Source organism: Lithobates pipiens, unplaced genomic scaffold (assembly GCF_037356315.1).
Source record: "Lithobates pipiens isolate NorthernLeopardFrog02 unplaced genomic scaffold, aLitPip1_a1.2 Scaffold_6, whole genome shotgun sequence".
Classification (NCBI taxonomy): domain Eukaryota; kingdom Metazoa; phylum Chordata; class Amphibia; order Anura; family Ranidae; genus Lithobates; species Lithobates pipiens.
Window position 1 is genome coordinate 7,155,792 of NW_027507881.1, and position 25,900 is coordinate 7,181,691.

Sequence of the window (25,900 nt, forward strand, 5' to 3'; positions counted from 1 at the left end):
GTAGACTGGACAGCACGGATGGAAGGGAGCAAGTGCCTTAAGAAGACTGTAGGGCGCCAAACGGTCGCACGACGAGTCAGCGTGCGCGAGTGGACGTGCGCCCGTTCGTGCCCCCACGTGCACGCGTGCGTTCGTTCAAGCCGACGCGAGTGCGTCCGATCGCTCTAGCGCGCGTTAACGGAGCACGACGGGTCTTTGACAACAAGCTTCTGTGGGTAAGTCTCTCGTGCGCAAACGAGACGCCAGGACGATCGTGACAGGCGCGCTCAGTGCGCCTGCGAGCCGCTATCTACGGCGCGTGCGCCGTAGACAGCGGCGCCCGTTTTCGGGCAAATATCTCCTAAACCATATAGGTTTAGGAGATATTGCTTGGACCTACAGGTAAGCCTTAATCTAGGCTTACCTCTAGGTCAAAGTGGTTTGTAAGGGTTTACAACCACTTTAAGTGGTATTATAACAAAGTGGAAGGACTGGGAACAACAGCAATTCAGCCATGAAGTGGTAGGCCACGTAAAATGACAGCGCGGGGTCATCTCAGAGTCAGAAGTCACCAACTGTCTGCAGAGTCAGAGTCTTCATGTGGCCTTCAGATTAGCACAACAACATTGCATAGAGAGCTTCATGGAATGGGTTTCCATGGCTGAGCAGCTGCATCCAAGCCTCACATCACCAAGTGCAATACAAAGCGTCGGATGCAGTGGTGTAAAGCACGCCGCCACTGGACTCTAGAGCGGTGGAGATGTGTTCTCTGGAGTGACGAATCACGCTTCTCCATCTGGCAATCCGATGGGCGTGTCTGGGTTTGATGGTTGCCAGGAGAATGGTATTTGTCTGACTGCATTGTGCCAAGTGTAAAGTTTCGTGGAGGGGGGGGGGTTATGGTGTGGGAGGTTTTTTAAGGGGTTGGGTTTGGCCCCTTAGTTCCACTGAAGGGAACTCTTAAGGCATCAGCATACCAAGACATTTTGGACAATTTCATGCTCCCAGCATCCCAGTCTTAGTCCGTAGCGTTCAATATTGAGTTGGCCCACCCTTTGCAGCTATAACAGCTTCAACTCTTCTGGGAAGGCCGTCCACAAGGTTTGGGAGATGTGTCTATGGGAATGTTCTTCCAGAAGCGCATTTGTGAGGTCAGGCACTGATGTTGATGAGAAGACCTGGCTCGAAGTCATCCCAAAGGTGTTCTATCAGTTTGAGGTCGGGCCAGTCGAGTTCCTTCACCCCAAACTCGCTCATCTATGTCTTTATGGACCTTGCTTTGTGCACTGGTCCAAATCATTTGTTGGAGGGTTGGATTATGGTGTGGGGTTGTTTTCAGGCATTGGGGTTGGAACACTTAAGGCGTCAGCATACCAAGACATTTTGGACAATTTCATGCTCCCAACTTTGTGGGCACAGTTTAAGGATGTCCCCTTCCTGTTCCAACATGACTGCACACCAGTGCACAAAGAAAGGTCCATAAAGACATAGATGAGCGAGTTTGGGGTGGAGGAACTTGACTGGCCTTCAGAGTCCTGACCTCAACCCAATATAACACCTTTTGGGATGAATTCGACTGGAGACTGCGAGCCAGGCCTTCTTGCCCAACACCAGTGCCTGACCTCACAAATGCGCTTCTGGAAGAACGGTCAAACATTCCCATAGACACACTCCTAAACCTTGTGGACGGCCTTCCCAGAAGAGTTGAAGCTGTTATAGCTGCAAAGGGTGAGCCAACTCAATATTGAACCCTACGGACTAAAGGCCCATACACACGATCAGACTTTTTGACAACAAATATGCAAATTTTCTGTTTTAAGGCAACATCTGACCATGTGTACACTCCATCGGACAAACTTTTTTTTTTTCATCTGACTTTTACCCACAAGGAAGCCTTGACTTTATTTTCAGGCCCAGGGAAATCCCTGCCAAAGGCATCTCACCATGGAAATGGGGTAATTTCATCGGACTTTTGTTGGCTGTGCAAACGGACAAACTTTCCGGCAACAAAAGTCTGATGGAGCAAAGTCCGATCGCGTGTACAGAAAACCATAGGACTTTTGTACAAAGTACAAACACGTATGCTCAGAACCAATGCAAAAGATCAGACAACAATACAGAAGTTGTCCAAAGGTGGCGGTAAAGAGCAGAAAAACTACGTGATTTGGTGAAAGTTGGCTAAAAAAGTCCTGCCGTGTGTATGCAATACAAGTTCACGGCTGACGCCCTTTGTACAAAAATCCACAGGAAAGTTTGTACAAAGCCCGATCGTGTGTATGAGGCTTAAGACTGGGATGCCATTAAAGTTCATGTGTGTGTAAAGCCTCACATACACACGATCGGACTTCCATCTGACTTTTCCGTGGATTTTGGTCCGAAGGGCGTTGGCTGTGAACTTGTCCTGCACACACACCCGGCAGAACATTTTCAGCCAACTTTCACCGAATCACGTGTTTTTTTTCAGCTCTTTACCACCACCCTTTCTGCAATTGTTGTCCGATCTTTAGCATTGGTTCTGGGCATGCGTGTTTGGACTTTAGTCGTATGGACTTGTGTACACACGATCGGATTATCCTCCATCGGACATTTGCTGCCGGAAAGTTTGAGAGCATGCACAGCGAACATTTGTCTGTTGAAAAAAAAAAAAGAAAAACAATTGTCCGATGGAGCATACACACGGTCGGATTGTCCGATTAAAACAGGTCCGTCGGACCGTTGTTTTGTCAAAAAGTCAGATCGGGTGTATGGGCCTTTAACCACTTCCCACCCGGCCAATGCATATATACGGCCGGGTGGGAGCCGTCTACTCCTGATAGGACGTTCAGGAACGTCCTTCAGGAGCAGCGGGATCGCGCGTGCGCGCGCCCGCGCAGCGGCGCGATCCCGATGTGCTCGTGTCACCCGGACACGGCACGTCTCAGATCGGCAGGAGGGCTCTGTGATTGGCCCTCCTGATCACATGACGGCCGTGTCCAATCATGGCCGTCATGTGATGTAAACAAACAGCCGGTTGCTAGGCAATTGGCTCTCCTCTCCTCACACGCAAGTCACCGCTGAGGAGAGGAGAGCAGAACGCTGCAGCCGGCTGATGATCAGTGAGTATGGGCTGCTTTTTACAGCTTTTTACTCACTGATCATCAGTGTAGTGTAAACACACAACACACCACACAGTACAAACACAGTCCCCACATATGTCCCCAAAACACACATGTCCCCAAATAATAAAAACGCATGTCCCTAATAATAAAAACACATGTCCCTAATAATAAAAACACATGTCCCCCACATATGTCCCACTAAAATCACATGTCCCAATGATTATCTGCACACATATGTACGTGATCACCTGCACACATATGTACATGATCATTTGCGTACATATGTCCGTGATCACACAAACCAATTATTATACACTTAACGGAATTTTTTTTACCAAAAACATGTAGCAGAATACATTTTGGCTTAAATTTATGACAAAATTTGATTTTATTGGATTTCTTTTCAAATAGAAAAAAGAAAATATTGTTTTTTTTCCAAATTTCCGCTATTTTTGCGCTTATATCGCCAAAAAAAAAAAACGGAGTCGTGAATAAATAACACCAAAATAAAGCTCTATTTTTTGCGAACAAAATGATAACAATTTCATTTGGGTACAGTGTAGCATGACCGCGCAATTGTCACTGAAAGCGCTAGAGCGCTGAAAGCTGAAAATTGGGCTGGGAAGGAAGGGGGTGAAAGTGCCCTGTATTGTAGTGGTTAAAGGAAGGTGTCACAATACTTTTGGCAATATAGTGTATGCGGTATATGGGCAACTGTAGAATTTTTAAATGTTCCTGATACAAAGGTGGATGTTATAATGCTATCGGGACAATGCAAAAAGAATCATATTTGGTGATTTACAGAGACATGCGTATTTATGCTTAAAATAAAAAAAATAAAAAATAGCAACAATGTATAGGGCCTTTTCCAGTGACCCCATTTCCATGGTGAGATGCCCTTTGGCAGGGGTTGCCCTGGGCCTGAAAATAAAGTCAAGGCTTCCTTGTGGGTAAAAGGTTAAACCTTTCATCTGCTGTTGGATAACGATCGCCTATACATTATAATATGTTACTTTTTTTTATTAAACTCGTAGATCATATATGGATGAATAGCTAGAGAAATTACATTTTGCTGAAACAAGGGCGGGTGTCATAATGACATCAACACAAAGCACAAAAAAAAAAAAAAGAAGATATTTGGTGTCATGGCAAAGTTACGCTGATTCATGCTAAAGAAATATGATGTATTATCCAGTACTAAAGTCTCATACACACGATAGGACTTTGTACAAACTTTCCCTTGGATTTTTGTACAAAGGGCGTCGGCCGTGAACTTGTATTGCATACACACGGCAGGATTTTTTCAGCCAACTTTCACCAAATCATGTGGTTTTTCTGCTCTTTACCGCCACCTTTGGTCAACTTCTGTATTGTTGTCTGATCTTTTGCATTGGTTCTGAGCATGCCTGTTTGTACTTTGTACAAAAGTCCTATGGTTTTCTGTACACACGATCAGACTTTGCTCCATCGGACTTTTGTTGCCAGAAAGTTTGTCCGTTCGCACAGCCAACAAAAGTCCGATGAAAACCAAAAAAGTTTGTCCGATGGAGCGTACACACGGTCGGATGTTGCTCCAAAACAGCTAATTTGCATGTTTGTTGTCAAAAAGTCTGATCGTGTGTATGGGCCTTTAGAATTCAGGCAGAATACATGAACCCCTGTGTATATCCTGAGCTCAGTGGGAATTTTGTGCAATCTAAAGCCTCATACACACGATCGGACTTTGTACAAACTTTCCCTTGGATTTTTGTACAAAGGGCGTTGGCCGTAAGCTTGTATTGCATACACGTGATCGGAATTTTTAGGCAACAAACGCGAACGTAGTGACGTTTCAACGTACTGACGACACTTCAAAAGAGGACGTTCAATTACTCTTCTCTTCTCTTATACTTCTGTATTGTTGTCTGATCTTTTGCATTGGTTCTGAGCATGCGTGTTTGTATTTTGTACAAAAGTCCGATGGTTTTCTGTGCACGCGATCGGACTTCACTCCATCGGACTTACGTTGTCAAAAAGTTTGTCCGTTCGCACAGCCAACAAAAGTCCGATGAAAACTGAAAAAAGTTTGTTCCGATGGAGCGTACACACGGTCGGATGAGAACCCCTTTGCCCGTTTAGGCTCTGAGGAAAGGGGGTTCTCCCCTGAAACGCGTCAGCCATCTTGAGGTACCGTTCGATCCACTCGACGTCAGGTCCTGGCTTGTCGGTGTTCAGAACAAAGTGAATCTGCTCAATTGTTTATGCCTTCTATCAGTGCTCGTTTGTGAGTATATACTTTGCTGTTTTATGCTTTAATAAAGCTTTACCAGTGGTAATGCACTAGGTCGGTGCGCCCTCCTTCTTTTCTCCTCTAGCTTATGATTACCCATTATTCTGAGGAGGGCTGCAAGATGGCAGCAGGGGCGGACTGACAACTCATGGGGCCCCCGGGCAATAGGAGATTATGGAGCCCCCAGGCAATAGGAGATTATGGGGCCCCCGGGCAATAGGAGATTATGGGGCCCCCAGGCAATAGGAGATTATGGGGCCCCCGGGCAATAGGAGATTATGGAGCCCCCAGGCAATAGGAGATTATGGGGCCCCCGGGCAATAGGAGATTATGGGGCCCCCAGGCAATCCAAGATTATGGGGCCCCCGGGCAATAGGAGATTATGGGGCCCCCAGGCAATCCAAGATTATGGGGCCACACAGTATACACACAGTATACAATCACACAGTATACACAGACATGTACACACAGTATACACAGACATGTTTCTATTGGCTGAGAAGGTACTGGAGAGGCGGGGCAGCTATAATCTTGTGATTTTTAGACCAAAAGGATGTTGGTAAGGGACATTTCAGAGACGGATGTAAAAAAAAACACAGATTTTTTATATACTGTCCCTGGTTTTACTGAGGCTGGCAACCTCAGACGGATTTTTTCAGACGGATTTTGGCCGAAACTTGTCTTGAATACACACAGTCACACAAAGGTGTTGAAAAATCAGATCGTTCGGGAATGAGGTGATGTATGAAACGTACGACGGAACTACGTAGTGGCCAGTAGCCAATAGCTTTCATCTCCAATTTTTTTTCTGAGCATGCGTGGCACTTTGTGCGTCGGAATTCTCTACGCGCGATCGGAAAAAGTCAGATCGGAATTTTGTTGTCGGAAAATTTTTGATCCAGCCCTCAAACTTTTTCCATTGGAAATACTGACAGAAAAAGTCCGATAGAGCTCCTCACACGATCGGATTTTCTGACAGCATAATCCCATCCGACTTTTTCCGTCGGAATTTACGACCATGTGTCTGGGGCAATAGTGTGTATGGGGCTTAATTCTGAGCATTGAGGACTCCATTGATTGGACCGTAGATGTAGAGGGCAGCCAAGGAAAATGAATACAGCGGATGAAAGACACATCATGCACAGAACTGGAAGGAACCAGTGGGACCCCAGGTATCCTCATCTACTTTCCAGAGAAGTCTGGCCAGATGTGGTCTTCATGGAAGAATTGTGGCCAAAAAGCCATACCTCCAATGTGGAAACAAGGCTCAGCGACTCAACTATGCAGGAAAATATAGGACTTTCCGACCGTGTGTATGGGGCAATAGTGTCTATGGGGCTTAATTCTCAGCATTGAGGACTCCATTGATTGGACCGTAGATGTAGAGGGCAGCCAAGGAAAATGAATACAGCGGATGAAAGACACATCATGCACAGAACTGGAAGGAACCAGTGGGACCCCAGGTATCCGCATCTACTTTCCGGAGAAGTCTGGCCAGATGTGGTCTTCATGGATGAATTGTGGCCAAAAAGCCATACCTCCAATGTGGAAACAAGGATAAGCGACTCAACTATGCAGGAAAATATAGGACTTTTCGACCGTGTGTATGGGGCAATAGTGTGTATGGGGCTTAACTCCATTGATTGGACCGTAGACGTAGAGGGCAGCCAAGGAAAATGAATACAGCGGATGAAAGACACATCATGCACAGAACTGGAAGGAACCAGTGGGACCCCAGGTATCCTCATCTACTTTCCGGAGAAGTCTGGCCAGATGTGGTCTTCATGGATGAATTGTGGCCAAAATGCCATACCTCCAATGTGGAAACAAGGCTAAGCGACTCAACTATGCAGGAAAATATAGGACTTTCCAACCGTGTGTATGGGGCAAAAGTGTGTATGGGGCTTAATTCTCAGCATTGAGGACTCCATTGATTGGACCGTAGACGTAGAGGGCAGCCAAGGAAAATGAATACACCGGATGAAAGACACATCATGCACAGAACTGGAAGGAACCAGTGGGACCCCAGGTATCCTCATCTACTTTCCAGAGAAGTCTGGCCAGATGTGGTCTTCATGGAAGAATGGTGGCCAAAAAGCCATACCTCCAATGTGGAAACAAGGCTAAGCAACTCAACTATGCAGGAAAATATAGGACTTTCCGACCGTGTGTATGGGGCAATAGTGTGTATGGGGCTTAACTCCATTGATTGGACCGTAGACGTAGAGGGCAGCCAAGGAAAATGAATACAGCGGATGAAAGACACATCATGCACAGAACTGGAAGGAACCAGTGGGACCCCAGGTATCCTCATCTACTTTCCGGAGAAGTCTGGCCAGATGTGGTCTTCATGGAAAAATTGTGGCCAAAAAGCCATACCTCCAATGTGGAAACAAGTCTAAGCGACTCAACTATGCAGGAAAATATAGGACTTTCCGACCGTGTGTATGGGGCAATAGTGTGTATGGGGCTTAACTCCATTGATTGGACCGTAGACGTAGAGGGCAGCCAAGGAAAATGAATACAGCGGATGAAAGACACATCATGCACAGAACTGGAAGGAACCAGTGGGACCCCAGGTATCCTCATCTACTTTCCGGAGAAGTCTGGCCAGATGTGGTCTTCATGGAAGAATTGTGGCCAAAAAGCCATACCTCCAATGTGGAAACAAGGCTCAGCAACTCAACTATGCAGGAAAATATAGGACTTTTCGACCGTGTGTATGGGGCAATAGTGTGTATGGGGCTTAACTCCATTGATTGGACCGTAGACGTAGAGGGCAGCCAAGGAAAATGAATACAGCGGATGAAAGACACATCATGCACAGAACTGGAAGGAACCAGTGGGACCCCAGGTATCCTCATCTACTTTCCGGAGAAGTCTGGCCAGATGTGGTCTTCATGGATGAATTGTGGCCAAAAAGCCATACCTCCAATGTGGAAACAAGGCTCAGCAACTCAACTATGCAGGAAAATATAGGACTTTTCGACCGTGTGTATGGGGCAATAGTGTGTATGGGGCTTAACTCCATTGATTGGACCGTAGACGTAGAGGGCAGCCAAGGAAAATGAATACAGCGGATGAAAGACACATCATGCACAGAACTGGAAGGAACCAGTGGGACCCCAGGTATCCTCATCTACTTTCCGGAGAAGTCTGGCCAGATGTGGTCTTCATGGAAGAATTGTGGCCAAAAAGCCATACCTCCAATGTGGAAACAAGGCTCAGCAACTCAACTATGCAGGAAAATATAGGACTTTTCGACCGTGTGTATGGGGCAATAGTGTGTATGGGGCTTAACTCCATTGATTGGACCGTAGACGTAGAGGGCAGCCAAGGAAAATGAATACAGCGGATGAAAGACACATCATGCACAGAACTGGAAGGAACCAGTGGGACCCCAGGTATCCTCATCTACTTTCCGGAGAAGTCTGGCCAGATGTGGTCTTCATGGATGAATTGTGGCCAAAAAGCCATACCTCCAATGTGGAAACAAGGCTCAGCAACTCAACTATGCAGGAAAATATAGGACTTTTCGACCGTGTGTATGGGGCAATAGTGTGTATGGGGCTTAACTCCATTGATTGGACCGTAGACGTAGAGGGCAGCCAAGGAAAATGAATACAGCGGATGAAAGACACATCATGCACAGAACTGGAAGGAACCAGAGGGACCCCAGGTATCCTCATCTACTTTCCGGAGAAGTCTGGCCAGATGTGGTCTTCATGGATGAATTGTGGCCAAAAAGCCATACCTCCAATGTGGAAACAAGGCTCAGCAACCCAACTATGCAGGAAAATATAGGACTTTTCGACCGTGTGTATGGGGCAATAGTGTGTATGGGGCTTAACTCCATTGATTGGACCGTAGACGTAGAGGGCAGCCAAGGAAAATGAATACAGCGGATGAAAGACACATCATGCACAGAACTGGAAGGAACCAGTGGGACCCCAGGTATCCTCATCTACTTTCTGGAGAAGTCTGGCCAGATGTGGTCTTCATGGATGAATTGTGGCCAAAAAGCCATACCTCCAATGTGGAAACAAGGCTCAGCAACTCAACTATGCAGGAAAATATAGGACTTTCCGACCGTGTGTATGGGGCAATAGTGTGTATGGGGCTTAACTCCATTGATTGGACCGTAGACGTAGAGGGCAGCCAAGGAAAATGAATACAGCGGATGAAAGACACATCATGCACAGAACTGGAAGGAACCAGTGGGACCCCAGGTATCCTCATCTACTTTCCGGAGAAGTCTGGCCAGATGTGGTCTTCATGGAAGAATTGTGGCCAAAAAGCCATACCTCCAATGAGGAAACAAGGCTCAGCAACTCAACTATGCAGGAAAATATAGGACTTTCCGACCGTGTGTATGGGGCAATAGTGTGTATGGGGCTTAATTATCAGCATTGAGGACTCCATTGATTGGACCGTAGACGTAGAGGGCAGCCTAGGAAAATGAATACAGCGGATAAAAGACACATCATGCACAGAACTGGAAGGAACCAGTGGGACCCCAGGTATCCTCATCTACTTTCCGGAGAAGTCTGGCCAGATGTGGTCTTCATGGAAGAATTGTGGCCAAAAAGCCATACCTCCAATGTGGAAACAAGGCTAAGCGACTCAACTATGCAGGGAAATATAGGAACTGGGGTGCAGAAAAATGGCAGCAGGAGCTCTGGAACTGATGAGTCAAAATGTAAAATATTTGGCTGGAGCAGGAGGCATCTTGTCAGTGAAGGGCTGGAGAGCGGTACAATAATGAGTGTCTGCAGGCAACCATGAAGCATGGTGGAGGTTCCTTGCAAGTCGGGGGGCTGCATTTCTGCAAATAGAGTTGGAGATTTGGTCAGGATCAATGGTCTCCTGAATGCTGAAAAATCCAGCAGATGCTTGTCCATCATGCCGTACCATCAAGGAGGCGTGTGATTGGCTCACTGTGAATAGGTCCAACTAAACCCAGGAAGCTCCGAGCTATAAAATGCTCAGGTTTGAATCGAGGGCTGCAAAGAAAAGCCAAGGTTTACAATGAATTTGTAGAAAAACAACCAGGAAATAAACTTTATTCTCGAATGACCTACCAGAGCTTACCATAACAGGCAACGTTATGGTCGTTTCATTTCGGAGATCACACATTCGCGCTAATTGTGGAATACATTTTTTTAAGGTTCAGAAGTCCTCAGATAACCAGATTCAATCTCCCCATGATAGCCAACCTCAACTTTTTATTTGCAAGTTCCGGTATTCCATGGGAGACTCTGTAGTTTCAGACAAGCCAGTCTCCAACAGAGAGATATGTACTTTTGCATCCCAGTGGGAAATTTAGCTAATTAACTTTTTAGTCCTGGATATCTCCACTCCAGCGGACAAGCTGAGAGGATGATTCAGACCGTAAAACTGCTTTTTCCCAAAAGTCCCTCAGCCTAGGTGTTGAGTCCTGAACTCTTCTTCTTCTTAGTATATAAAATGCTTTAATCCCAGACACAAATTTTAAAGGGGTTGTAAAGGTTTGTTTTTTATTTTCTAAATAGGTTCCTTTAAGTTAGTGCATTGTTAGTTCACTTACCTTTTCCTCCAATTTCCCTTCTAAATGTTTTTTTTTCTTTGTTTTCTTTGTCTGAATTTCTCACTTCCTGTTCCTCCTCAGTAAGCTGTTCTGTAAGCTGTTCTGGCTGACTAAACACCGCTCGGATGATGGTGTGAAGTTTACTGAGGAGAAACAGGAAGTGAGAAATTCAGACTAAGAAAAAAAAACATTTAGAAGGGAAATCGAAGGAAAAGGTAAGTGAACCAACAATGCACTAGCTTAAAGGAACCTATTTAGAAAATAAAAAACAAAGCTTTACAACCCCTTTAACACCTGCAACTGCTCATGGAGACGGTGGTAAAATACCGTATACTACACGTAAACAACACAGGCTCTTCTACCTACGATGCTGGATAAAGTTCATAAAACATTTGTGAAGCCCCAGCAGGATCTGCTGATTTCCCATCCATGAGCCAGGTGGTACAGTCTACTCTACACTAGGGTTGCCACATTTTCTTCAAGCCAATCCCGAACACACTTGAGCGGCCTGGGAAACCTTTGGATGCCCCAAGGAGAGGAGTAATGTGGTGGGCATAGCGTTCCGCAGGGAAAAGTGGGTGGGGCCAAATTGCTCTTGCTGACATCATCACCCTGCCCCCCCCCCGTGATGTTGAACTTGCCCCCAGACAGCCGCCCACAGCTCCTGGACGGCGCAACAGATTTGTGTGTGACTATCTTGGTTACTGTGTGTCTGGGTTTCAGTCCGCCTCAAACCCGGACACATGATTCAAAACCCGGATAGTGCGGTTGAATCCGGAACAGGTGGCAGCCCTAGTCTACACAAGAGTCTCAATCATAAAATATTGTCACCCCAAAAAGGATGTTTCTGCAGAAATAGATGCCATTTGAGACATGACCCAACTGCCTTAAAGGGGTTGTAAAGGTAAACATTTTTTCACCTTAATGCATTCTATACATTAAAGAGGAAGTAAAGGGAACAAAAAAAAAAACACACCCTGCAAGGCAAAGGCATAATGAGCTAGTATGCATAGCGTACTAGCTCATTATGAATAACTTACTTGAGAACGAAGCCCCCGAAGCGGTCCTCCGTCTTCCTCTTCGCCGCTGCCATGGATCCCGGAGCGACTTCCGGGTCTCGCGGCTCTGGCGCTGTGATTTGCCAGAGCCGCGATGACGTCACTCCCGTGCATGCGCACGGGAAACGGCACTCGCGGCATATTGCCATTGACTGCGGTGTGCTCAGTGCGCCTGCGCGCCGCTGTCTATGGCGCATGCGCCGTAGACAGCGGTGCCTGTCTTTCGGCAAATATCTCCTAAGGTTTAGGAGATATTTCTTGGACCTACAGATAAGCCTTAATCTAGGCTTACCTGTAGGTCAAAGTGGTTTGTAAGGGTTTACAACCACTTTAAGGTGAAAAAACATCTGACAGTGCCGCCCCCCCCCCCCCTCGTTTTACTTACCTGACCCCTCGAAAGTCCCGCGCTCGCTTCCGACATCCTTTTCGCCACTCAACCTGGCCGTTGATTGGCTAGAGTGGATGGATTGGCTCGCGCTGCTGTCAATCACATCCAAAGACGCGATGCGCCGGGGGGCGGGGCCGAGTGATACAGTGAGCGGCTATAGCCGCCGGATGTATCACGGGAGCGCGCCCGCAAGTACTTCTCACATGCGAGGGAGCTCACATGAACGTGAGAAGTACTTGCGGAGGGAAGCCGAGACAGCCGCTGAGGGACCCCAGAAGAGGAGGTTCGGGGCCATTCTGTGTAAAACAAGCTGCACAGTGGAGGTAAGTATAACATGTTTGTTATTTAAAAAAAAATTATAATAATTCCCTTTACAATCCCTTTAACTTTTAAAGAACTAATATATTTTTTGAGACAAGGGTCGGCAGTCTAAATTTTCAGCATGTCAGTGCCCGTGATTATAATCAGGGGCACCCGGCCCACAGACAAGTGGGTGACTGTTTGGTGGTATCACCTGCAATAGTATCTGTTGTATGGAGGAGATGCAGCTGTGTGCATCATTGGGGGCGCCGCTCTGCGCTCAAGTGGCTCCTCTCTCCTCCCCTCCTTCTCTCCTCCCCTCCTTCTCTCCTCCCCTCCTGACTGACATCATTCTCAGCTCTGCTGCAATTGTCAGTTGAGGAGAGGGGAGGGGCGCCAGGCGGCGCTCTTGATGAGATATCTGACTGCATTTTTCATCGTGTGGTACAGACACTTTTGCAGATGACATTGTTAAACAGACTGAATAAAAAGATTATTCAGGGCCATCTTTAATATATGGCAAGCATTTTCTTGTATCCTCCGTCCACAGCCACCACTATACCCCCCCCCCCCCCCCCGGTCCACAGCCCCCTCTGTACCCTCCCTGTTCACCCCACTGATACCAATAATGGGGCACTATTTCCCCCACTGATACCAATGATGGGGTACTATTCCTGCCACTGACATCAACAATGGGGCACTATTTACCCAACTGATTTCAATGATGGGGCACTATTCCTCCAACTAATACCAATGATATGGCACTATTCCTTCCACTGATACCAATGATGGGGCACTAATTCTCCAACAGATATCAATGGGGCACTCTTTCTTCCAGTAGCACCGACAATGAGGCACTATTCCCTCCACTGCTGCTAATGATGGGGCACTATTCCTATTCCTCCCACTGATACCAATGGTGAGGGTACTATTCCTCCAACGGATATCAATGATGGGGCACTCTTTCTTCCACTAACACCGACAATGCGGCACTATTCCACTGTTGGTAATGATGGGCACTATTCTTCCAATGGATATCAATGATGGTGCACTACCCCCCCCCCCCACTAATACCAATGATGGGGCACTGTTACCAGTGGGAGGAATATTGCCCCATTATTGGTATCAGTTGGAGGAATAGTGCCCCATTATTGGTATCACCAATGATGGGGCACTATTCCTCCCTCTGACACCAATGATGGGGCACTATTCCTCCCTCTGACACCAATGATGGGGCACTATTCCTCCCACTGACACCAATGATGGGGCACTATTTCTCCCACCGACACCAATAATGGGGCACTATTCCTCCCACTGACACCGATGATGGGGCACTATTCCTCCCACTGATACCAATGATGGGGCACTGTTCCTCCCACTGATACCAATGATGGGGCACTATTCCTCCCACTGATCCCAATGATGGGGCACTATTCCTCCCACCGATACCAATGATGGGGCACTATTCCTCCCACTGACCCCAATGATGGGGCACTATTCCTCCCACCGACACCAATGATGGGGCACTATTCCTCCCACTGACACTGATGATGGGGCACTATTCCTCCCACTGATACCAATGATGAGGCACTATTCCTCCCACTGACCCCAATGATGGGGCACTATTCCTCCCACTGACACTGATGATGGGGCACTATTCCTCCCACCGCTACCAATGATGGGGCACTATTCCTCCCACTGATACCAATGATGGGGCACTATTCCTCCAGCTGACCCCAATGATGGGGCACTATTCCTCCCACCGATACCAATGATGGGGCACTATTCCTCCCACTGATACCAATGATGGGGCACTATTCCTCCAGCTGACCCCAATGATGGGGCACTATTCCTCCCACCGATACCAATGATGGGGCACTATTCCTCCCACTGATACCAATGATGGGGCACTATTCCTCCCACCAATACCAATGATGGGGCACTATTCCTCCTCCTCCTGACTGCCGGCACTATGTACCTTTTTTTTTTTTTTCTTCACTGCCTCAGACTAAGTCTAAGTTATTCTTTACGCCCTGAAGACTCCTTGACATTTTTTTATTCCAACTGGCAACAATCTGACCTCTCTAAAATCTGAAGACCAATATACTGTCCCTTTCCTTCGAACGTCTGGAGACCCCCCCCCAATCTAACCAATGGAGTCCTTCAGAACCTGAAGAAGCGTTCAGGTGATTTAACTCTCCGGCATCCACCAAAAAAACCAACATATCAGTTTTTTTGTTTTTTTTTGCTTGGACTGACCCTTTAAAAAAGAGCCTAAAGCCAATTCTGTCGCTGGAAGGAGAACATCATTAATCTGCTGGACAGGACTGAAAGTTAGAACATCAATTTACCTGCTGAACCGGCGTCAATATCACTTAGACATTCTCAGAATAAAACCGAGCAACGTCTCCGGACTGTAAAATAACCGTATTATATATATATATACACACCGGAATCTCTGTTCTGGTTGGCAAGTAAAATGTTTATAATTGCGACGCTATGTTTGTTGGCCAGTGATCGCCAAATTAACGGAATATAAAGGGCCTGTATCCCATGTATTTTCCAATAACATAAGGATAAGTCAGACGGGAACACTGCCTGCTAATTCCCCACATCCTCCGAGTACAAAGTGAAAAAAAAAAAAAGGGGGGATCGTGGAAGAAAAGATTTTTTTTTTTTTCTCCTATAGTGAATACGCAGCTTTTTCAAGTAATTAGGAATATTAAAAGCAATGACTGTGATTGAGATAGAAACATTATTCATTCCTTTATATTTCCTTGCTGGGCAGGCAGCCAACATATTTCATTTATGAGTTTTCATCTGCAAAGAAAAAAAAAAAAAAAGAGAGAAAGAAAGAAAGGATGGCAGAGGGCGAGGAGCCAATTACTAAATGAAATACGTTCCTGTTTAACTCTAATAAATGACACCCTAAATGTTCTCGTTTTGGAGTGCCCCCAGAGTGACAGCTCATTTCACTTATTTGGAATTAACCCCGCTGCCGCCGCCACCGCCGAGACGGCCATTAGCATGGAAACCAATAATACAGATGCAGTTCAGATTTATGTGCCCGCATGGGTCAAACATTTTTTTTTTTTGGCACAGATCGGCCATTTTGGCATTAAAAAAAAAAAAAAAGCTAGGGCTATATTTATCCTCATTTCACTTAAGCATTTTGCTTCTAGCAAGCATTTTATATTGCCGCTATTATTACACCTGCCAGGAGATTTTTTTTTTTTTTTTTTTTTTCCCCTCCATAGCTTCTTGTATGCTCCTCTCAGGCACTCTGGGGCAATATGGGACTTTTAGATTTATGAAGGGTGCACCGAGAGGCAAGAGCCCTGGCAGCCGGGCGTTCGCAGACCTCTGTTTCCACTGGATTTATTGCGGCACCACAGAATGAATTACAGGTGACTTTCAGGATTGATATAGTTCAGTCGCCGGCAATTCACTCTCGTCGGGTGTAATGAATCCCACCGGCCGTTGGCTGTTTTCCGTCTCCTTTAGCACTTTTATGCGGCTGTTTATCAAAGGCTAAGCAGCATGCGAAGGCAGCGGGATTCATAAGAAGTATTAGCGGGAGCAGCAACAGGTACCTGTATGATATGCAATAGCTTGACTCGCTACTTACTGTGCTTCTCTCAGAAGATCTTGACTTGTTGGTGGCCAAAGGATATTATCAGAAATTCAGATCCATAAAACGGAAGCCATGGTCGTTTTCAAGAGAGAGAGAAGGAACATTCAGACTTCTCATTAAAGTGGTTGTAAACCCTTACAACACACTTTGACCTACAGGTAAGCCTAGATTAAGGCTTACCTGTAGGTCCAAGAAATATCTCCTAAACCTACACGGTTTAGGAGATATTTGCCGAAAGACAGGCACCGCCGTCTATGGCGCACACTGAGCGCGGCATCGTCAACGACGAAGATGCCGCGCGTGTCGGCTCCTGTGCGCATGCGTGGGAGTGACGTCATCGCGGCTTCGCCGAATGACAGCGGCGGAGCTGCGAGACCCCACCGAGAAGATGTATGCGCCGGACTACAGGGGACAACGGTGACTTTGCTGGCTCCTGTGTCAGGTAAGTGACACATAATGGACTACTATGCGATGCATAGTAGTCCATTATGCTTTACCTTTGCAGGGAATGAAAGAAGAAGTAAACCCATTAGGGTTTACTTCCTCTTTAAAGCCTCATACACACTATCAGTTTTTCTGCTGAGTTTTTCCTTCAGGTTTACCAAAACCATGTAGTGGAAGGGCCGGCCTGATTGCATACACATTGAAAGTCCTAAGGTTTGACCTCATATTATATGGTTTTGGTAAATCTGAAGAAAAAACTCAGCAGAAAAACTGATAGTGTGTATGGGGGTGTAGCACTGACCCCCGAAGGAGCTGCTGGTTTTATTGGGCTTACCGTTACCTTGTTGTCTGCTTCTCCGTCTAAGGATTCTCGTGGTAGATGGCCCAAAGAAATGTGGAAAACTGACACTGAATCTTCTTTTGGGTTATTTATTTGTAACAGAAACAGAGTCTCTCAATGAAGGGTAGAGGCAGTGCCGGGAAAAGGTCATCCAGCGCCCAGGGCAAAGATGCCAAATTGTGCCCCCCTTTCCCTTAGGGTTAGGGTCAGGGTGCCCCCTACCACTGCAATAAACCTTTGCACCATGGGCAGCCGCCCCTCCTGCCCACCCCTTGACTCGGCCCTGGGTAGAGGGCTAGGAGTAAGTTCAGGTACTTTAGACTGCAAAAAATGGAAAGTCTCTCATAGGAAAATCCAAAGAATAGCAACTATTTCAAAGCTGGATTTTACAACCCCCGGATAGACCTCCTCTCACTAGGCCTAGCAGCCGGTAGGGTGTTTGGTAAAGTCTCTGCCACAGACTTGTGATGTACACTTGAGAGTAGGATGTTTGACAAAGTCTCTGCCACAGACTTGAGCATTACTGAGGGATGTGGACAAATTTAAAGAGCTATCATACGGTACCAGTATCTCTCAGCCGATCCGGCGATACCGTATGAGTGATCCAGGTTGCGTCCTTCAACTGAGCCTCCAGACTCCTTCAGAGAAGCCAGCCTTGCGCACGGCCTTCTCCTGAAGAGTCCTCCCCTGTGGTTCTTCCAGTTGCTGGGACTCTCCCTTGGATGAGACGGACCACCTTTGGATCAATAGGCCCTGAAATCCAATCGGACCTATCCCTGCAGTTGCGTTGCCTCGGGGCAGCCTGCCCCCGAGACTCGAAATGCATGGTTCTGCACCCCAGGCCAGGAGGACCATGGGGCTGGGTCAGGAGGACCCCCCCGAACTGAACAGGCAGAAAATAATCTCTGGAACAACTAAGCACGTGATGTCCGTACCTTAAATACCACCTCCCAGAATGCACGGCAGGAGAACACTCCCCCTGGGCTGGTTCCAAGAGAACAGCGGCATTCAATACACCCAGCTAGACTGCATTCTCAACCTTGCCGGCGGTGACAGCGACACCTGCAGTCAAGGAGAACCCAGTGCAACCCAACTGGACTGGTACTGAAACCAGAATTTTAGAAAATTAGCCCCAAAACCCAACTGTGGTTTCAGGAAATTTTACTTTGAAAAAAACATAGCGCCTGCTCGTCAGAAGCCAGCGCTACAGGGGCTTTAGGGGAATCAAACCAGATGAGGTGGAGCATGGCAAGAAGAAGAAGAAGATGAAGAAGTACTCATTGCTCAAAATCCAAAGCGGATAAAAACGATTTATTGAAATTCTGCTTGCAATTCCATAGATATAAACAGCTCTTACGGCCCATACACACGATCTGACTTTTTTGAAAACAAACATGCAAATTAGCTGTTTTAAGGCAACATCTGACCGTGTGTACGCTTCATCGGACAAACTTTTTTTGGTTTTCATCTGACTTTTGTTGGCTGTGCGAACGGACAAACTTTCCGACAATATAAGTCCTATGGAGCAAAGTCCAATCATGTGTACAGAAACCCATCAGACTTTACAAACACGCATGCTCAGAACCAATGCAAAAGATCAGACAATACAGAAGTTGACCAAAGGTGGCGGTAAAGAGCAGAAAAACCACGTGATTTGGTGAAAGTTGGCTGAACAAGTCAGATTGTGTGTATGCAATACAAGTTCACGGCCAATACCCTTTGTACAAAAGTCCACGGGAAAGTTTGTATAAAGTCCGATCGTGTGTATGAGGCTTTAGAGGTGGAAGATCGTGCTGGTCTGACTTGCTCGGCTGACGGTCTGTGAGTGAGTGAGTAATGGTGGGGGCATTTTGGGGAAATTCGCTCCAGCTTAATCCAGCCCAACTTGGCAGAAAGGTGGCGGTGGGCCCCTTTTGAGGGCTTGGGCTGCTACCTCTGGGTACGGCCTCAACGTCGTTTCCAGATAAACTTGTGAGGGTAGGTAAAAGGAGCGCCCAGTATCCAATCAGAAGTAAATAAAAGGTGAATGGTAATTTTTTATTGGAAATAGTAGAGCATGATAAAACCAATGTGTTTCGGGGACTCCCCATTGTGTCTGTCCTTGAAAAAGGGAGTGTCCCCCATGAGAGGTTTTCTAGGCGGCGGGTATGGTAGAAAAATACTACATGGGATTTAAAATTACTTTCACAATAGTATCAAAGAAAAGAAAAATGAATGACAATGACAGTTAAAATATGAGCTGTGGTACAGGGGATATGAAAATAACACAAATTAAGCTAAACACAATAGTACACAACATTAAAACGCAAAAAATGTTGATAGTACAAGAATGTTGACGCGTTTTGACCCCACCGAGTCTTCTTCAGAGAATTTGTTTGCTGTAGAAAAATTTGCATATATTGAAATGTATTAATATAAATATAGATATAATTAGCCCTTGTACACACGGTCGGAGATTCTGACGGAATGTGTCCTATCGGACTGTGTTGTCGAATATTTCGACTGTGTGTGGTCTACATCGGACTGTTTCCGTCGGAATATAAAATAACGGACCAACTTTTCCAACTTGCCGGTAAAATTTTCCGACAAAATGCTCCGATCGGACATACTCCGATCATGTGTAGCCTACTCCGAGGGACAAAGTGCCACGCATGCTCAGATCAAATTCCTAGACAAAAGCTATTGGCTACTAGCCTGAACGTAGTCCCGTCCTAACGAAATAACGTCATCACGTTATGTACAACTTTGTCCGACCGTGTGTATGCAACATCACTTCCGGACCTCTTCTGGAATTAATCCGTCGGAATTACTCCGACGGATTTGGTTGTCGAAATCTCCGACCGTGTGTACAAGGGCTAACAAACATCTTATTGTATAGTTACCAGTCACACTGTGTTGTAGGTATCTCCTGAGCCTAAGGCCCTCTAAAACCCCTTAACTTGATCCCACCGAGCGTCCCATGTCAAGCGTCACACCAAAAGGGGAGCCCAAATCGCTAATGCATGGCTTACAAGGAGTCACACTAGAGCAGCCGTCACTAAATGGCGGCCCGCGGTCCGAGTCCGGACCGAGCGGGGCTTCTGCCCGGACTGCTATGCCGCCTGCGTAGTAAATTACAGCAATCACTTGTTTGCTGGGACCGCGGGTTTCCCTAGCAACCAGTGACGCTGTGTGCATGCGCCCGCCCCCTGCTCCTGGCCGCGTCTCGGAGCTGAAGACACTCACGCTCACAGGCAGTAGGGGGTGTGACGTCACGTGCGCGCCCCGCCCCCCATGCTGCCCGCGGTTCCCGATTACCGGGTCCTGGCTCTCCTTGAGGCAGCTTCAGTTGTGCCCTTCCTCCTGCAGTTGAGGTATGTGGGCACATAAGTGATCATGCATACTGTTGGGCATATTTTAAGGGGCACACTGATAGGTATATTTGTAATTTGCACAATGCTGGGCTTTTTTTTGTAAGGGGCATGCTGATGGGTATATTTTTTATATGCACACTGATTTGCATGTTTTGTTAAGGTGCACCTTAACAAAATATGCCCATCAGTGTGCACTTAAAAAATATACCCATCAGCATGCCCCTTAAAATAAAATGTGTCCATCAGAGTGCCCTTTAGCATGAAATAAGGGTCACACTGATGGGCACCTTTTATGTTAAGGGGTACTCTGATGGACAAATAAAATTTTACGGGGCACGCTGATGGGTATATTTTTAATGTGCACATCGATGGGCATATTTTGTTAAGGGGCACGCTGATGGGTACAACAAAATGTGCCCTACAATATGCCCATTGATGCGCACATTAAAAATATACCCACCAGCATGCCTTAAAAAAAAATTTGTCCATCAGAGTGCCTCCTAACATAATAGGCGCCCATCAGTGTGACCCTTATTTCATGTTAAGGGGCACGCCGATGGGCATATTTTATTTTATATTAAAAGGGGCACTCTGATGGGCAAATTTTAAGTTAAGGGGCACATTTTGTTGTCCATCAGAGTGCCCCTTAATATAAAATGTGCCCATCAGCATGACCCTTATTTTATGTTAAGGGGCACCCTGATGTGCACATTTTATGTTAAGGGGGACTTTGATGGGTACATCTTATGTAAGGGGACACTGACAGGAATGTCTGATGTAAAGGGGCACCTGATTTAAAGATGCACTGTGATGGGGGCACCAGATGTAAAGGGGCACTGTGATGGGGACACCTGATGTAAATAGGCACTGTGATGGGGACACCTGATGTAAAGGGGCACACTCATGGGCACATTTTATTTTAAGAGCAACACTGATGGGTACATTTTATATTAAAGGGGCACTTTGATGGGCAAATTTTAAGTTAAGGGGCACATTTTGTTGTGTCCATCAGAGTGCCCCTTAATATAAAATGTGCCCATCAGCGTGACCCTTAACATAAAATTTACCCATCAGCGTGACCCTTAACATAAAATTAACCTATCAGCGTGACCCTTATTTTATGTTAAGGGATGCCCTGATGGGGACATCTGATGTATGGGGACACTCTGACAGGAAGATCTGATGTAAAGAGGCACTGTGATGGGGACACCCGATGTAAAGGAGCACTGTGATGGGGACACCCGATGTAAAGGGGCACTGTGATGGGGACACCTGATGTAAAGGGGCACTGTGATGGGGCCCCCCGATGTAAAGGGGCACTGTGATGGGGACACCCGATGTAAAGGGGCACTGTGATGGGGACACCCGGTGTAAAGGGACACTGTGATGGGGACACCCGATGTAAAGAGCAAATGTAAAGCTATCCTAGTTCCAACTGTCCACATGTTTAATATTGTAACTGAAACTTGACAATAAATATTGTTGAAATGCTAAGGAAATTGCAAATTTCTCATGTTTTTGATAGATATACAGTGACTACAATCTTTCTGAGTCATAGCACAGACTTGAGATTCGGACCTCGGCCCAAAGAAAATGTTGGCGACCGGACCTCCTTGAATTTTAATTCATTACCCCTGCACTAGAGGAATAATTCCCTAAACACCAGGGCAGGGTGCGGAGGCGGAGAAACAGCACCTACAGGTTGAAATGTCAAGGAACAATACTATAAGTGCATTATAGTTAGCACAAATAAGAAATTTCATAAGTATTAATACAAAAATATTAGGTATGATGGATGGACAGCTGAATATTGTTAAGGAGCAAACTGCATGTTGTGATAATCCAATGAGAATAATTATAGTTATGAATGTGAATTTATAAAGATAAATTTATTAAGAAAGTTTCTTATGGTACCAAATGGGGGGGGGGGGGGGAGGGAATTACCTAGTGTAAATATGAGATTCTTTTTTTTTTCTTTTTTAGCCATTGTGGTATAAAAAACACACCCAAAAAACTACACCCGGTGCCAAAAAACGTGCACACACATAAAAAGTGGACACAAAACATGCAACTGGTGTAACACTGTCCTCCACTAGGAAGGACCTTACCCTGATCCCCCGGGCGTTAGGCTCCAGACGTGGACTGAGGTACTCACTTGGTCCATCTGGCTGAAACCAGATGGACCTCTTTCTCTGGAAGGTCTGTCGAAACAGACCCACCCAAGTACTCGGTTGGGGCTCCCCCGAAGGGAGACCCCCTGAGAGAGGGAGAACCAAGCCAGAAGGCCTATGTCCACCCCCTCATAAGATGTTCAGGGCAGGCCAGAGGACCTACACCCTACTAATCACACAGTGACAAACGTGATACACCAAACAAAAAAATACAAAAAAGTGACAAAGGGTATAAATAAAAGAAAGTGGGGAGAAGGAAGTTGGAGAGAGTGAAAGTGACCATTGTGTAATACAATGGCCGGTCCTTCGGCCAGGAATAAAAATTTCCCCTGGTCCTAGCCAAAAGGCTCGGCCCTAGAGGCAGGTGCGAAAAACGTGTGTTGTGGTGAAGTGACCTTGGTGCCATAACTCAAAGTGATAAATTACAGTGAATATACGGCACCCCTGAACTGCCACTTCAGGGGCACATTCACCACTGAACTTTCGTTGCAACCGTGACCAACAGCCCAGACCACAGCAGCCCCCACCCCAGGCAGGAAGGTGTGAAGTTCTGAGAGCTTAGTGAGAGCCCTTACCATCAGGCTCCACTGTCGCTCCCATCACTCCTAACTAATTACATTCGGGAAGTACTATCCGCTCCCCCAGTGGGAAAGGGGAGCCAGTGTTCTCTCCTGAAAAACTGGCCAGGGCTAGAGCTGCCACAATCCAGGCCAGAAGGCCAGGGACCCGACCCTTCAGCGCCGACCCAGTGGTTCTCAATCCCCATCAGAAGGTTTCCCTTTTGGCTACTAACTGCTCCAGGTTACCTTCACGCCAGCAGGTTTTGCATAGTAACTGCCACCCCTGATCCACCTTGCCGTAAAGCAGGGACGGAAGCAAGTGCCACCTACTGGCAACTGATAAGAACAGATACTACACTTGGTCTTAGCCAAAAAGCCAAGAAGCTAGTGTAAGTATGAGATAAGTGTGAATCTAAAAGGATTACATAAAAAATGGTGAGAATGAGAGGAAAGTGAAAGGAGTTGCTGTAGGGCAAGTGAAGGTGTGAACTGAGAGTGAGGAAACAGGAAATTATTCTAATTGGGAGTAAAAGAAGTGATTAAGAAAGAAAAAGGAAAAAAGGGAGAATAGAAAATAAAAGATAAAAAATAATATAGTCATGTCCATCCTCTTTCTACATAGTCACTGTGAGCTGTCATTCAGTCTTTGTTCCCCCAAAATCTGTTGGTTTTATCATGCTCTACTGTTTCTAATAAAAACTACCATCCACCTTTTATTTACTTCTGATTGGATACTGGGCGCTCCTTTTTACCTATCCTCACAAAGATATAAACAAGCACTCAACATGTACAATTCGTCCTGCGCCCCGGTGTGCGAGCTGATGTCACCGCTATTTCCTCCACCCGACACACGTTTCGTCGTAACAGGCGTCATCAGTGGGGCAATAGTGATAGCGGTGCTCACAGAATCCACATTTAAATATTCTTATTCAAACCACTAGAGGGCAGCACCACTTCCTCGGTACCTTCCAGCCACAGTGAACCGCACACCTATAATCCCGTTGTTTAATATCGACGGCCAAATTATTGGAGTCTGACCATATGCTTAATATAAGATATTTTTGTGTACAATATTGTGAGTGCAGCTGTCAATTTACATTTTTTTTTTTTTTTAGATATAACTGTTGCACTCAGTGCAGGTAGTTTTTCTTTTTATAAATTTTTGAGATTTGTTGTGCTGTTTGAGGCTTGGTTTAAAATGGCAGTTTGAATCCATTTTCGTCCAATGTCATACTAATTAAAAATACTTAATACTTGTTTAACTTCTGTTTATTCACAAGCATAATGATTTCCTTAGAAGAGAACAAATAACATTTGCTACGTCATATTCTAATTGATTATTATACGTCAGGTGTTTTTAAGTTTATATTTTACAATATTCTTGTTTTTCTACCTGCTATTATTACATAACTTTACATACTCTTCTTTTTCTTTTTACTCACACAATAAACTTTCTTGTGAAAACATCAAATTAAACAGATAATGTAGGGTTTAAAAAATGCCAGAACCTCTGGCAGAAAAAGCAGCGTAAAAAAATGCCCAGTGGCTCTTATTGCATAAGAGTTTATGAGCATTTGCTTTTACAAGCATTTTTTTTCCCCCCTATGCTCATTTGTCACTATAATCAATGTACACTTGAAAACGTTGAACACTCCTAAATGCGGTGTTTATGCAGCTATTTATCAAAGGCTAAGAAGCGTGTGCGAGGCAGCCGGATTCATCAGAAGTATTAGCGGGAGCAGTAACAGTATGATATGCAATAGCTTGACTCACTACTTGCTGTAATTAGAAGATCTGGTCTTGCTGGTGAGGAAAGAGCATCAAAAGAAATTCAGATCTGTAAAACTGAGTCGTGGTCGTTTTTGAGATAGGCTGTGCTTTTTGAGGCTTCGTCCAAAATGACAGTTTGAATCCATTTTTGTCCATTGGCATACACTACATTAAAACACCTAATTAAACAGACAATGTAAGGTTTCTGCCCCTGGCAGAAAAAGCAGCATAATAAAAGCCCAGTGGCGCATATTGCAGAAGAGTTTATAGGCATTTTGCCTTTATAAGCATTTTTTCCATGTGCTCATTTGTCGCTATAATCAGTATACACTTGAAAATGTTGAACGCTCCTAAAAGTAGTGTTTATGCAGGTATTTATCAAAGGCTAAGCAGCGTGTGCCAGGCAGCCCAATTCATAAGAAGTATTAGTAGGAGCAGCAACAGTATGATATGCAATAGCTTGACTCACTAGTTGCTGTACTTAGAAGATCTTGACTTGTCGGTGAGGAAAGAGTATCGTGGCCGTTTTTTTCGAGATAGGCTGTGCTTTTTGAGGCTTCGTTCAAAATGACAGTTTGGATCCATTGGCATACACTAAATTAAAACACCTAATTAAACAGATAATGTAAGGTTTAATAAATGCCAGAACCTCTGGCAGAAAAAGCAGCATAAAAAAAAGCCCAGTGGCTCGTATTGCAGAAGAGTTTATAGGCATTTGCCTTTTTTATAAGCGTTTTTTTTCCCCATGTGCTCATTTGTCGCTATAATCAGTATACACATCAAAATGTTGAACACTACTAAATGTTGTTTTTATGTGGCTATTTATCAAAGGCTAAGGCAGCACGATTCATAAGAAGCATTAGCAGGAGCAGAAACAGGCACCTGTATTATATGCAATAGCTTGACTCAGTAATTACTGTACTTATCTCAGAAGATCTTGACTTGTCGGTGATGAAAGGACATCATTAGA

At 45.6% G+C, this 25,900-nt stretch overlaps 1 protein-coding gene and 1 pseudogene across 4 annotated transcripts in view; one reads left to right on the forward strand and one right to left on the reverse strand.

The window, feature by feature from the left end:
• The window catches only part of LOC143958211 (multiple epidermal growth factor-like domains protein 11), a 970,559-nt gene that overhangs the window by 371,235 nt on the left and 573,424 nt on the right, over window positions 1-25,900 (forward strand). The gene's annotated exons all lie outside the window — the stretch shown is intronic.
• On the reverse strand, window positions 23,416-23,548 carry LOC143958266 (U2 spliceosomal RNA; annotated as a pseudogene).